The 14,049-nt window shown below is 42.5% G+C and overlaps 1 pseudogene; it reads right to left on the bottom strand.

Annotated features, from left to right (window-relative positions):
• Positions 1-2,117: 2,117 nt before the first annotated feature.
• Positions 2,118-5,138, bottom strand: LOC147422802 (brassinosteroid LRR receptor kinase BRL1-like; annotated as a pseudogene).
• Between the last annotated feature and the right edge of the window lie 8,911 nt (positions 5,139-14,049).

The following is a 14,049-nucleotide window of genomic DNA, read 5'->3' as shown; positions in this document are numbered from 1 at the left end:
CTTGTCTCCACAACTGTCTTTATACCCGGGGTGTGTCTGAACCGATAAATATCTCTGCATTCGTGTAAGAACGTATTTACCGCATCCTTGTTGCGATCACGCTCTTCACCATGAACTCAAGAATGGTGATATTCTTAAACAATGCATTGCTACCTTCTACATCTTTTGAAGCACTTGTCTCTTGAACTCGTTGAGTCATGCGAGCTTGGGTTCCTTGAACCGTGCCACCTAGGGCTCCTTGAGCCATTTGTGAATTTGTTAATTTCACAAGTAGCTTAGTAAGATTGGTAGCATTTGTATTTAGTGCAGAGAGATTGCATTCAAGTACACTTTGGCAATTTTTCAAAGCCTTGAAAGCAGCCATATTTACAAGGCCATGATCTCCTAGATCATCATCGTTATGCATATTAATATCAACAACACCCGTGGTGTACGGATTTTAATGTACGTGCTCAAAATCAAAAGTGTGTGTAGGTGGAATATCCTCGCTGGCCATGGTAAACACGAACTAATGTAGAGAGAGAAAAAACGTCAACTTGTACCTTGTAAAGCTTGAAGTCTTTGTGTTTTTTATGCTCGGTGATTTTGTCGTTGCATGCGAGCCTCGCCTTATGAAAATTATAGCGCTTCACGTGTCGTTCGTCGTAAGAACACCTTCGTTGATTCTTCAAAAAAACTCGTCATTTTTGTGAAGGCTTTTGTTCACTTTGAAGCTTCCTCCTTGAGGAAAAGAGAATTTTTGGAGGAAAACTTGGAGAAAAACTTGGCTTTCTCTAAGAAGTGAAAAGGAAAAGGAAGGGTGAAACTACTTCCTTGAAGTTTGTAGCTTTCCTTTCCTTCTAGCTTTCCTTTGTTATACACAACGAGGCTCGATACCTTGGATTGTAGAGTGTTGGCCTCTTACCCTCATGGGGTGGGTTCAACCCTCCTTTATGCAAGGGTTTAGAGGGCCTTCCTATGCGTGCGGCCAAAGGCACCAACGGAGCCTCGGTGTCGTCGAGTTGCCAATTGAGTTTGCCTTGGTTGCTCGTCTTGTTCGTGCGTGCACTATGGAGTGCATAGATGGGGCAGTCACTGACTGTCTCCTCGTGTTGCGCACAGAACTTCGGACATGTCTTCTTCTTTTGCTGCACTACGGGGGTGTCTGCATATCGTGGGGAAGGAGATGTGCATCGCATGTACATGCAACCCACTTTTCCCCTTCCCCAAGAATAGTTCCAATACCAGTGAAAGGACGAGAGTAATACGTGTGCTAGTCTCCACCCAACGTGCTATCTTATAGCCTCCCCCTAGCGTACACACTGTCTGCCGGTCGTGCCGGTGGCCTTGCCCGTAGGACCCATGTCCTTACACCTCATCATGTATATCTACATCAGTAATAGGCTAATCTGTAACATTTTTAAAAACCCCCATAAGTTCTACATTTTCCTCATTGGAATTTACATTCAAACTTCCACCACTAAAACGACGCAACAAAGTGTCATAAATGTCCTGTGAGCTTACATTATTGTCTCTAGTACATGACAGCAAGGGCTAAACAGAATCTTCCACAAACACAACATCCCCTGAAACCAGAATACACTTTGTTTGTGGAGACTTACAACTTGTGTGATCATATGCTTAATCCTGGTATTGGCAAATTCTTTTATGGGCCTCTCTTGCAAAGTGCTTCTCTCTTGAAGTATTGAATCTGAGTGACAATGGGCTAATAGGATACTTTCCTGAAGCTATTATAAGCTAATTGCTTTCCCAGCTAAGCCCTATTGTAGCCGCAGGCTGGCCATTGGGATCATCTTGTTTTTTTTTGTTGCCATGAATTATACAAGCTGCCATTTTCCATGTACTCATAGGTCGTGCCATCAAGCTACTTATACAAGCTGCCATTTTCCATGTACTCATAGATGAGCAACCCTTCATTGTCTGTCTGAGAATAACCCCACAAAGAGACGAGGTTAGGGTGTTTGATTTTCCCTATTGTTTTTATCTTTGCCTGGAAATCTCTTGGCTCACCCTTCTCATCAATCTTATGGATGAGATTCTTAACCACTGCCACAGTTTGATCGTCTAAGGTGACCTTGTAGACTATGCTAAAGCCTTCACTGCCTATCCTGGCCTCTTCACAGAAGCCCTTGGTGGCCTCCTTGAAGGTGGTTATGGTCTAGGTGGTTTTTGGAGCATTGGACCAGGTTGCCTAGGCTGAAAGGGATGGTGCCAGTGAAGTTGTTATGTAATAATGAAAGCACCTGGGTGTAGATTAGGCTACCATAGTCCTCTGGAATAGTGCCTGTAAGCTTGTTTTGGCTAACATCAAAGAATGTTAGGCTGCCTTCACTGGATCCTGGAGGGTTAGGGATGTAGTATGGTGCAATGTCTGCATAGAAACGCTAAGGTTGCATCTCTGCTCTGGAAGTTTAGAATTTTTCTTAGCCTTAAAAGGTGAACTCTTCTCATGGTAAGCACTGAACCCAAGCCATACTCTATGCATAGATCTCCGTACAGATACTTAAAATACCCGAATCGCAAACCAGTGCTGAGCGTTCCTTTTATCACCTTCCCTGCTTGCTCGGTCACTTCGCAGGGGATGATGCCCTCTAGATCATTGCTGTTAAGATCCAACCACACCAGATACCTGCAGTTTCCAAGTGTGGGTGGAATTGTGCCTGATAACGAATTGTTGCCAAGGTGTAGAAAATTGATTCTTGGCATAAGCCCCAGCTCTGGCGGAATGTAACTTGTGAGACGGTTGTTTGAAATAGTTAGCCACTCTAGGCTGCTGCAGTTTGAGAGGGTGGGCGGGATGGTGCCGGACAAGGGCCCAAATGCAAGTAATTGATTCGCCAGCATGAGACCACTAAAGGAATGTTGCCTGTGATGTAAAGAGGTTGCTTGTGAGGAGAGCTAGCTACTCTAAGCTGCAGTTTGCCAAGGTGGGTAGAATTGTGCCATGCCATTGAAAAGGTGAGAACCAGCAACCACAGTTGGCTTGTCGCTGAGCAGATGTCAGGTCTTCTCCCTCAATGAAATAAGATTGGCCCACTCCTTCCTACAGGTAAGGCAAGACGGGCAGTGGCTTTGCCATTCACAAAATTATGATATCTAATGTGACAAGGTTAAACCATCCAAGGGCACTGCCCCAGACAATTCATTATCTGCAAGCAGCAACTTCTTGAGAGAAGGACCACAAAAGAAGGGCAGGATGCTTTCTGTGGTATGGGATAAAAAGTAAGTTTATTTTAGTCTAACAAGAGAGAAGAGAGCAGCTCCCTTCAGTCCAAATTAACATGATAAGATATCAATGAAAGAGCTCCCTTCAGTCCAAATTAACATGATAAGACGACATCAATGAAAGAGCTCCCTTCAGTCCAAATTAACATAATAAGACATCAATGAAAGAGCTCCCTTCAGTCCGAAGTAACATGATAAGACATCAGGAGCTTCCTTTAGTCCAAAGAAAAGTAGCTCCCAAACCAAAGGAAAGCTTTCTTGCCAGCTTCCTTCAGTCCAAAGGATACTAAATAGCTTAGCTCCCTTCAGTCCGAAGTAACATGATAAGACATCAGGAGCTTCCTTCAGTCCAAAGAAAAGTAGCTCCCAAACCAAAGGAAAGCTTTCTTGCCAGCTTCCTTCAATCCAAAGGATACTAAATAGCTTAGCTCCCTTCAATTTAAGGTGAGGTGGCTTCCTAGCCTAGGGTAGTTCTCTCCCGTCCAAGGAGAAAGAGTTCCCTTCAGTCCAAATTTTGTTTTAGTTCAAAGCTCCCTTCAATCCAAAGAAAGTATAATGAAATATTTTCCTTACCACAAAAAGCTTTCGGTGTCGCATAACCACCTCACCGGCACCATCTAGCTCGTTGCCGTTGAGATAAACCCACGATAGATACCTGGAGTTCCCAAGTGTAGGCAGTATTGTGCCCGACAATGAATTGTTGTTGAGATGCAGAAAATTGATTCTTGGCATAAGCCCCAGCTCCGGCGGAATGTAACTTGTGAGACGGTTGTTTGAATTTGAAATAGTTAGCTACTTTAGGTTGCTGCAGTTTGAGAGGGTGGGCGAGATGGTGCCGTTGATAAGGTTGAGGTTGAGCACCAGTAGCCATAATTGCCTTGTTGTGCCGCGGATGTCAATGGGGATTTCCTGTTCAATAAAGTTGCCCTACATAACCATCTCTCTCATGTTAGGCATAGCCGGTAGCGGTGTCGGGAAGGCGCAAGTCATAAAGTTGCAACTGACATCTATTGCAGCAAGGCTGCTTCAGCTCTCCAAGGGCACCACCCCAAACAAATCATTGTCTGCTAATAGCTATCTGCGGAGCGAAGGACCACAGATCTTGCCAGGAATACTTCCTGTGAAGGCATTTGCACTGAGGTCAAGTACCCTTAACCTACTGGAGTTGGGGAGGGATGCAGGAAGAGGCCCCGTGAACTTGTTGAAGCTCAATACAAGCTTATGCAGAGCCGAAAATTGGGATTATCTTGTTTCTTCTTGTTGCCGAAAGATCCAGCTTCTTAAGCTGGTGTAAAGAATCCCCAAAATCGGGTAGTATTGCGCCTGTGAGATTGTTTTTGGAGACGAAAAACACCTCTAGGCTTACTAGCTAGTTGAAGATGGTGGGAATATTTCCAGGAGTTCAAGGAGATGTTGACATGGCGCAAGCTTTGGCAGGAGCTAAGGGATGTGGGAATTGGGCCTGTTATAAAATTTTTAGAGAGATCTAACAGAGTTAGGTCTGAGCAACTACTAGCTATGGCAGTTGTGAGGTTCAAGGTAGATAATAAGAAGGCTTTAAGAGGTATTTCTCCAGTTCCTTGATTAAAGGAAATGTTAAGATGTTTAAGTGTCCTGCATTGGTCGATACCCATCGGGAGGCTGCCTGAAAGGCTGTTGTTTGAAACGTTAAGCCATGAAAGAAAGGGCGCCGCAATGGAGGAGAGAGCGCCAGAGAAGTTGTTGTGCGAAAGCCTTGTCAAGCACGCAATCAAACCCTTCCCTTCCCCAAGATTACAAATCCACTCCCTGTCGTACTGCGCCTGTTCTGCCTCCACCATTAAAAGAAAATAGCGGCTGGATGAACCAAACCCGGGTGGGGTACTTTTTAACGTTGATCGTTGATTTCTGTCAACAATTTGATGATGAATCATCGAACCCACTCTGCGAAGCTACCATACCAGTTATCGTGAAAGTGGAATGCTCAGGGCAGGACTGGAACTACTCTACTGGGTTTCTCATCTTTCGAGATAGATCATCTAACCTATAGGTTAGGTGGTTTGCGGGAGGGGATGAATTGGCCTTTAGTCGACTCGACTTTTAGCGCGCGCAAGAAATCCCGCGGAATTCCTCCATTATTAGGTGCTCTCTCCCATGAGCTGTGGCTAATTCTTCAAGTAAGTGTCTTTTCTCTGCAGTTTCTGTCGATATAACCAAAGAAAAGAAGCTTGCACGCGATTTTGACGGTACATTATTTGAGTCTGGAACAGGTACTTCGAGTGAACTAGCTTTAGTGGATGAAAGGTGTTGTTACTTCGAGTGAAGTACCTTTAGTGGATGAAGTCGTGGGTGAAGATGCAGGTGCTTCAGGCCTTTAGTAGATGAAGATGCGGGTGCTTTAAGTAAATTTGAAGTAGCTTGAGTAGATGAAGGATTCGTTTTATTTGCTTTCCGCCCTTCTGAATCCTGTCACCCACTATCCCTTTCACGGCAACCACAAGTCCTGCGAGCAAAACGCAACCTTAAACCTTACCGTGCCTTCTTTTCTTGTTAGGTAGTGTTGGTCAGGGGCTGTCCGTCTGGCTTATCTGAGTTAAGCTTATCATGCTTATCCGAGTCAGGCTTATCTGAGTTGAGCTTATCGGGGTTAGGCGAGCCGGAGGTCATATAGTATATGAGGGGTTACGAGAGCTATCATTCAATAGTTTGTCGGTCGCTCCCGACGACCATGTTGGCTGCTGCACATTGCCTTTGTCTGTGCATTTGGGAGTGTGGTAGTACCGGCACATATCCAGGTGTCCCCTGCGCTCACAGCACAACACAATAAGATATGTGTCACATGCACTCACTAACCGCGCTATCTCGAAGTCGACGACGTGAGCCTCTAGCGCCTCGTCAAGAAGCACATTCGTTGTCTTGAGGTCTCGATGTAGGATGTTTGGATGGCAATCATTATGGTTGAATAATAAACCTTTGGCTATGCCCAGAGCGATCCTTTTCCCTAAGGTAACTTAAGTTGGAGAGCCGTGTGATGGGTAACCATTCAAGTTGAATGCCATAGTACTGATGCCTAAGGCGGTGAACCAGATACCTACCATGGGCCAAGCAGCTAAGAAGAAGTGTAGAGAATAAGAATTGTTGAAGCTAGCATATTGGAAGATCAAACGACCGAAGTAGCCGTGAGCAGCTACAATGTTGTAAGTTTCTTCTTCTTGACCAAACTTATAACCTGCATTGGCAGACTCATTCTCGGTAGTTTCTCTAATCAAACTAGAAGTTACCAAAGAACCATGCATAGCACTGAATAGAGAGACGCCAAATATGCCAGCTACACCTAACATGTGGAAAGGATGCATAAGGATGTTGTGCTCAGCCTAGAATACGATCATGAAGTTGAAAGTACCAGAAATGCCCAGAGGCATACCGTCAGAGAAACTTCCTTGACCAATTGGATAGATCAGGAAGACGGCGGCAGCAACTGCGACTGGAGCTGAATAAGCGACAGCAATCTAGGGGCGCATACCTAAATGGAAGCTTAGTTCCCATTCGCAACCCATGTAGCAAGCTACACCAAGTAGGAAGTGAAGAACGATCAGTTCGTAGGGACCACCATTGTAAAGCCATTCATCGACGGAAGCTGCTTCTCAGATTGGGTAGAAGTGTAACCCAATAGCTGCAGAAGTAGGGATGATAGCGCCAGAGATAATGTTGTTACCGTATAGCAAAGAACCAGAAACGGGCTCGCGAATACCGTGAATATCTACGAGAGAAGCTGCGACGAAGGCGATGATAAATACAGAGGTTGCGGTTAGTAGGGTGGGAATCATCAAGACACCGAACCATCCGATGTAAAGACGGTTTTCAGTGTTGGTGATCCAGTCGCAGAAGCGACCCCATAGGCTTGCGCTTTCGCGTCGTTCTAAAGTTGTGGTCATGGGAATTTTTGGTTTTCGAAAAGGAATTAGTGATTCCCCAGGCTAGTAAGCCTGTTACTATGTAGCATATCACAAAAACCTATCCATGTCAACCAAAATCGATTGAGTCTCTAGAATTCTTGGATACAGAGGCTTTTTCCCCGTATCTCAAAATTTTTTGTCACTTATTTCACAACCTAGATTCTCTAAAACAAGGGGAGAGGGAGAAATGAAATTTCTCTCCTAGGTAATGCACGCCCCTAATCAATTTTGGTCTCTAAAAAAAGAATCCTACGTCAAGCCTTTTCATGCACGAAGCACTCCGCAGCTTTGCATTGGCCAACGTATTGTAAATATTGGAATAATTGACGAACTGAGGAAGTAGTCGTCAACCCCTCACTCATCCATCTCTGCGTAGTGTTTCTCGATTCCCCAATACTTGCGCCCCGATTCCAATCCACAACGAAAAGATTGTGGATTGGAACTAATCTCATCTAAGCAAAACTAACGGAAGTGGGCAAAAGCTTTGTTAGCTTCCGCAACTTTATGAGTCTCTTCCTTCTTCCGTATGGCACTCACAGAATTTCTGGTGGCATCTATCAATTCATCACTCGACCTTAAAGCCGTACTTCGACCTGAGCGTTTTCGACATGCGATCAATGACCACCGGATGGCCAAAGATTTTCCTTTTGCAGGTACTACTTCAATGGGAACTCGATAAGTTGATCCACCCACACGTTTGGTTTCTGTGACTACATCAGGAGTTACCCCACGCACTGCCTGTCGCAGAACAGACAGTGGGTTCCTATTTTTCTTTTATCTAATCCGCTTATACCACCTGTAACCTTTGCTTTCAGCACTATAACCAACAAAAATACATTTGACAACCTTATCATCCAATTTTTTGCGTTGTGTTTGTGGCACCAAAGCATATGCCAAACAGCCAAAAACACGTATGTACTCAATAGAAGGCTTTCTATCATGCCATGCTTCATATGGAGTAATAGACTTAAAAGCTTTCGTAGAACACCTGTTTAGTACATAAGTGGCACACATGATGGCCTCAAGCCAAAAAGAATGCGGCAAAGCTTAACTTTTGACCATACATCGTGTCATTTCTGTAAGTGACCTATTTTTCCTCTCAGCAACACCATTTTGTTGAGGTGTATAAGGCAGTGTACATTGGTTTTTTATCCCACGACTAGCCAAAAATGCATTAAATTCATGAGACATGTACTCCCCCCCTCGATCGGAACGGAGGGTGCCCATAGTACATTTCGAGACATTTTCAGCCATAGCCAAAAATTGTTGAAGCACATGAAAACTTCGCACTTCGCTTTAAGCGGAAATACCCATGCATGCTTGGAGTAATCATCAATGAAAGTCACAAAGCAAAGGTAATTTTCCAAGGATGGAGTTTGCATGGGCCCACAAACATCACTATGCACAAGCTGCAACCTGCATGTAGCCCTAACTGAACCATCCTTTGGAAACTTCAAACGTTGCATCTTACCCAAAATACAGCCTTCACAAACATGTTTGACAGGTGCTTCATGAGGCGGCAAAGAAGCAACCATATCAGATTTTTGCAAACGCAACAAATTGGTAAAATTTAGATAACCAAAACGTGCATGCCAAAGTTTTGCATCTGAAATAGCTTTTGGATCCACAGCTGCATTTGCAAAATTTTGCCCATACTTGTCATACAAAGTGAGCTTATATAGCCCACAGCATAAAATGCCAGATGCAACAATTTCATCATCAAAACTGAGATCATGTACAATATATCTGTCATCCACAAATTTGACTACAAGACAAGTCTAGCAAGTGCAGATACAAACAAATAATTCTTCTTGATCCCAGGTACATAAAGTGCATCAACAAGTGTGAAAGAAGTGCCATTTGCAGCAGTAAGCACAATCTTTCAAACTCCCAACCAGATAAGAGGCATTGTTGGCACAAGTAACTGAATTCCCATGAGGGGCGGACTCAAGAGAGGTGAACAAATCACGATGAGCGGTAATGTGCTTTGTAGCACCACTGTCAAAATACCACATATGTGAATCTACAGCAACTAACATGCATGCATCATGGCAGGATTATAAATACACTCTACACTAAAAGCCCATTCTGCATCACAATCTCCTTTCACAGAAGACTCAACAATAGCTGCATTTATAGTGGAACCAGCATTTGTAGTGGACCACCCTCTTTCTTCTTAGACTCTTTGGCCTTCAACTTAGGACATTGCTTGATCAAGTGATCATTAGCTTTACAATAATGGCAACGCATCTTCTTTTTTCCCTTATCACCAGAATGTCCATACGAATTGTTGCCAGCAGAAGCATTAGAAACAGGTGATTTTCCACTCACAGAAGTACCATAAGAAGTGGCTGCATTGCTATTACCACCCTTTCTTTGAGCAGCAATAAAATCCTGTTCAACTGCACGCTGTCTAGTCCTATTTTTTTTGGAAAATGACTCTTGCAATAGCAATGTGCATAATGCATCAAACTTGACAACTTCAGGATTTCCTTGGGTCATAAGTCTCCAAGTACTAGCAAAAGTCTGGTAAGAATCTGGTAAGGCATCAAGAACAGCCTACACAAGGGAACTGCCTGAAATGACTTCACTTGTAGAAATAAGTTGCTCATTGATATCCTTGACACCAACAAGGAAAGTGTCCATATCATATTCCTCATGCATATTCTTTGACTCCAGCTCTTTACGCAGTAATGCAATTTTTGCCTCATTGCGGCTTGCATAAATACCAGGCAGAATATCCCAAGCTTGTTTTGCAGAATTCACTAAATGAATGTGAGGAGTAATGGTACGCTTCACAGACAACGCAATCAATGCATGAGCCTGCTCATCCTTTACATTCCAACAAGCTTGTTCTGTCGTAGGCAAAACAACTATAACAGCAGCAAGACATGCAACATCCTCAACCTTGCTTTCATGTTCAGAACCAGGACGTACATCAATGCCCTGCACAATATTCCATACGCCCTTTGACACAAGAACATGTTGCATCATTTAAGCCCACATAGGGTAATTGTCCCCATCCAATATGTCCTCAGCAGCAAACATCTTGAAAACATATGTGTTTTTGTCAGCCATTGTGAATGTTGCACCTGATGTGAAAACTGCCCAAAAAGAGGAGAAATGAAGCAGGAACAACACGTGCTATATGGCACAAACCATAGAAGACTGTAAGGGACCCGTTATGCAAAAAACGGCACTAACAAAAAAATTGCACAAAATGACGAAATAGCATGTGCAGTACTGCCTGTAGTGGAAATGCAGGCCGAAAAGAGCCCGAATCAAAAATCTGAATGCTCACAGGGCTTAGTCACCAAAGCTCACAGACATCGAAGAAAGTGACCAGGCGTGTGCTGGAGCTTCTGGCGGCTAAGCCCAGGAGGACGCAACATGCTCTAATACCAATTGGTGGAATTAGGGTTGCAAGGAAACGCACATAGCTTGTAGAAGACGAAGGAAGCTCAAGGCACACAACAGAGAGTCTATTACTTAGGGTGCAATGGAAAGATAGATACAATGCACGGGGAAAAAACTTCCTAAAGAGGAAAAATGCCCCGGCGGTCCTAAGTGTGTTCACACACACCACTACCACATGTATACGGTAACAATTTCATCACACACCTGTCACCACATGCACATAGAGATTGAGAGAAAGAAAAAGATAGAGGACCAACCCTTGAAACCCAAAGCTTGAACCACTCATCTAAGCCAACAAACCTCTGGGGCTTGAGGAAGATAGAGGGAAATGAAAATTATTTCTACAATAAAAAAATAGCACCCTAATATTGCTTTGTGCCATAGCTAGCATAATACATAGTATAGAGAGATTGTGAGAGAAGCTTGCAGAAGTGCAATCAATGGCGGATTTGCTTTTGGCCGGTAATTAAGTGAGGGAACTTGAGGGATTTGGCTATGTTTCTCCTTCCAAGCATGAGAGTCTAACCTCCTCTTCTCTTTTCCTAAGCATGCACACTAATCACACAATGGAGCACACATTTCACACATATCCCCCTTGATTAATGCACACACACATGCTTATTTACATGCCATCACTTTGAGAGCTTCATGGGGGTTGATTAGGCTCTCTTGGGTGCTCTCACACCCCTCTTGCCACGCCTTAATCAAAGAGTAAATGTGTGCTTGAATGGTTCAATTATGATTGTGTGCACTAAAATTGTGTATGCACTCTAATTGAGTGTGTATGCCTAAGTTTAGGTGTGTGCGCACTAATTTGCCCTTGGGTGTACCCTAAAATTCAATGTGTAATTAAGGATTTTGTCAAATGTGATGGTTGATGTGTGTGATATGGACATGGCCAATTAGACATTTGTGTGTTCAATTTGTAAATTTGACATGATTAACACGTGTATGTGCACCTAGAAATTGGTTTTAAAAATACCAATTACTAGTGTGTGCGCGCATTTTGAATAGTATTTGAGGAATTTGTATTGTCTTCCATCGGTGACAATTTCTGGGTCTCTTCATGCTCGGTTGTCTTTGAAGACTGCATCTCTTGTGAACTCTGTATCTCTATAACCATCTGGGCTAGTGGCATTCACAATACAACGTCTTCGAGTACATCTTTTATTGTCATCACAAGAAATTGAACTTTGAGTATCTCCAAACCTATCTAAAGGGTGGAAGAAATGATTTCCCAACATTTTTCTCATTTGTTTTTAGTCATGTTAATGAATTTTGGTGCATCTTCTAGTTGCGATTGGCCACATTTTCACTTTGACCAACAATGCCGCACTTGATCTTCTTAGGATTTCTTTCTCTACTAGCTGCTCTTACTGTGGTTGCTTCTTTTGGTTGAACTTTTTTTGTCAATGATGGCTCATTTGGCTATGATATTGCACCTTTTGTTTGCAATTGCTACCCATTATCTGCCTACATTTGAGTACCTTTTTATCTTAAAAGATCCACTATATTGTTTAGTAGAGTTTGTCTCTTTGGAGGAAATTTTGAAGTTGACCTTTGTGTACCTTTCTGAGCTTTAGCTTCCATTGATTTTGAGCTATGTATCACCTGTTTTGGCAACTTGAGGTTTTGCTCCATATTGAGAAAATCTTTGACTTTATTTTGCCATCCATAGGGGGTTGTACAAGGCCATTAACTTGCTGGTATTCATTGCCATCTATATCTCTATATGCATATGTGAGGTTGGTCACATGCAATTGCTTGAACACAATTGGGTTCGTCAGCTTTTGACTTTGACTTTGAAAAGTCAACTAAAACTTTTGTCCTTGATGATCTTCATAGAGGCATTTGTTAGCAGATTTAGATGGAATCTCGGTCAACTGGTAACTTCCAACAACCATATGACCTGGTAATGGCTTCTGCTTTGAAGAGGTCTAGCTAAAAGTTCTAAGGCTTCTAGCTGACATTGTGGTTCCTAGTACAAGAGCTAAGTTTGATTGATTTGTAGCTCCCCCTTCCTAGGATGATCACTAAAGCTTTCTCCATGAGCTGGACTCAAGATTGTTTGACTGTTTGATCTCACTTTTTGAGGCTGTGAAGACATACTGTGTGCTACACTTTCAATATCTATTTGCAAACCTTCTACATAGTTTCCTATGTATCTCCGTGAAACTTGACATATGTCTCCCCAAGTCAAGCTATAGATTGCAATATCTTTGCCTTGATATTGTCTATCCCATGGGTCTCCTATGACACAAGCTTCTTTGAATTCAGGACCCAAGGCATCATAGATTTTAGACTCTCGTATATATCTATATCCCATTCGATCATAGTATGTGCTCGTCGGATTATAATGTTGAAGCTTGACTTTCGATGGGTGGTAGTTTGGCTCTAGACAAATTTTTGGATTCAATTGGGCAATGCCATTCAACTTTAGAGAGGATGGGCTGTAAAAAACTATTTCCTCATACATAAACCATGTAGGCCTTCCAAGCACTGGTCAACTCTTTTTGTATAGTTGCCCTTCTCGATCTACATAATGTGCATAGGAATTATGTGTGCCATACAATGCTAACAACATTCGCTTTGATGTATCCCTTAGGCTCGTAAATGATTGCACACTACTAGCTATGGATACAGGATCATTTGCAAACCTAACACTTTTTTTAATCTTTGATGACATCTGAGTGCTTTGACTAGATTCAGGCATGAATTTGTTATCAAGGGATTCCAATTTAAGATTTTCAGGCGCTTGTGCATCTTCATGCAGCTTCTGAACTTGTAGTGCTTTTACTGTTGCTTCTAATGGTAATGCAGAAGCATTTGATTGCACCAAAAATGATGAGTTAGATGCACTAACATCAAAATTCACATTTCCATTTTGCTCTGTGTTGTGCTTTGCAATTGCTATGTCCTAGTTGTTCAAGTTTCTTGGACAATCCTCTCCAAAATATCCACCTTTTCTTCCACAATATGAGGAGTATACTATTATGGGTGGCACTTCAATCGGCTCATTCATATAAAGCTCTTAAGAAGTTTTTGATTTTTTAGATCTATTTTTGTGATTTTTTTGTTTTTAAAATTTTTATTTTTTTGAAAATTTTATGTTTATTTATTTTTTTAATTTTTTTTTTTTGAAATTTTATTTATTTTTTGGTTGTAATTTTTTGTATTTATTAAATAGTTGCAAATGAATTAAACTAAAAAACTAAACATAGAATAAAAATCTACATAAACAAAAGAATTTTAATTAAAAAAAAGAAAACCAAGCTACATGGGGTGTTGACCTGGCAAGGATGGTCGGATGGCGCACAACAACTGAAGAAGGCGACAAACGAGGGCGCATGCATGGTGAGCACAGGGGGTTGTGCGTGTGTGTGTGTGTGTGTGTGTGTGTGTGTGTGTGTGTGTGTGTGTGTGTGTGTGTGTGTGTGTGTGTGTGTGTGTGTGTGTGTGTGTGTGTGTGTGT

Source organism: Adiantum capillus-veneris, chromosome 27 (genome assembly GCF_014529385.1).
Source record: "Adiantum capillus-veneris isolate H3 chromosome 27, ASM1452938v2, whole genome shotgun sequence".
NCBI lineage: Eukaryota > Viridiplantae > Streptophyta > Polypodiopsida > Polypodiales > Pteridaceae > Adiantum > Adiantum capillus-veneris.
The sequence above is the reverse complement of the archived record's forward strand: the minus strand, read 5'-3'. Positions and strand labels throughout refer to the sequence as shown.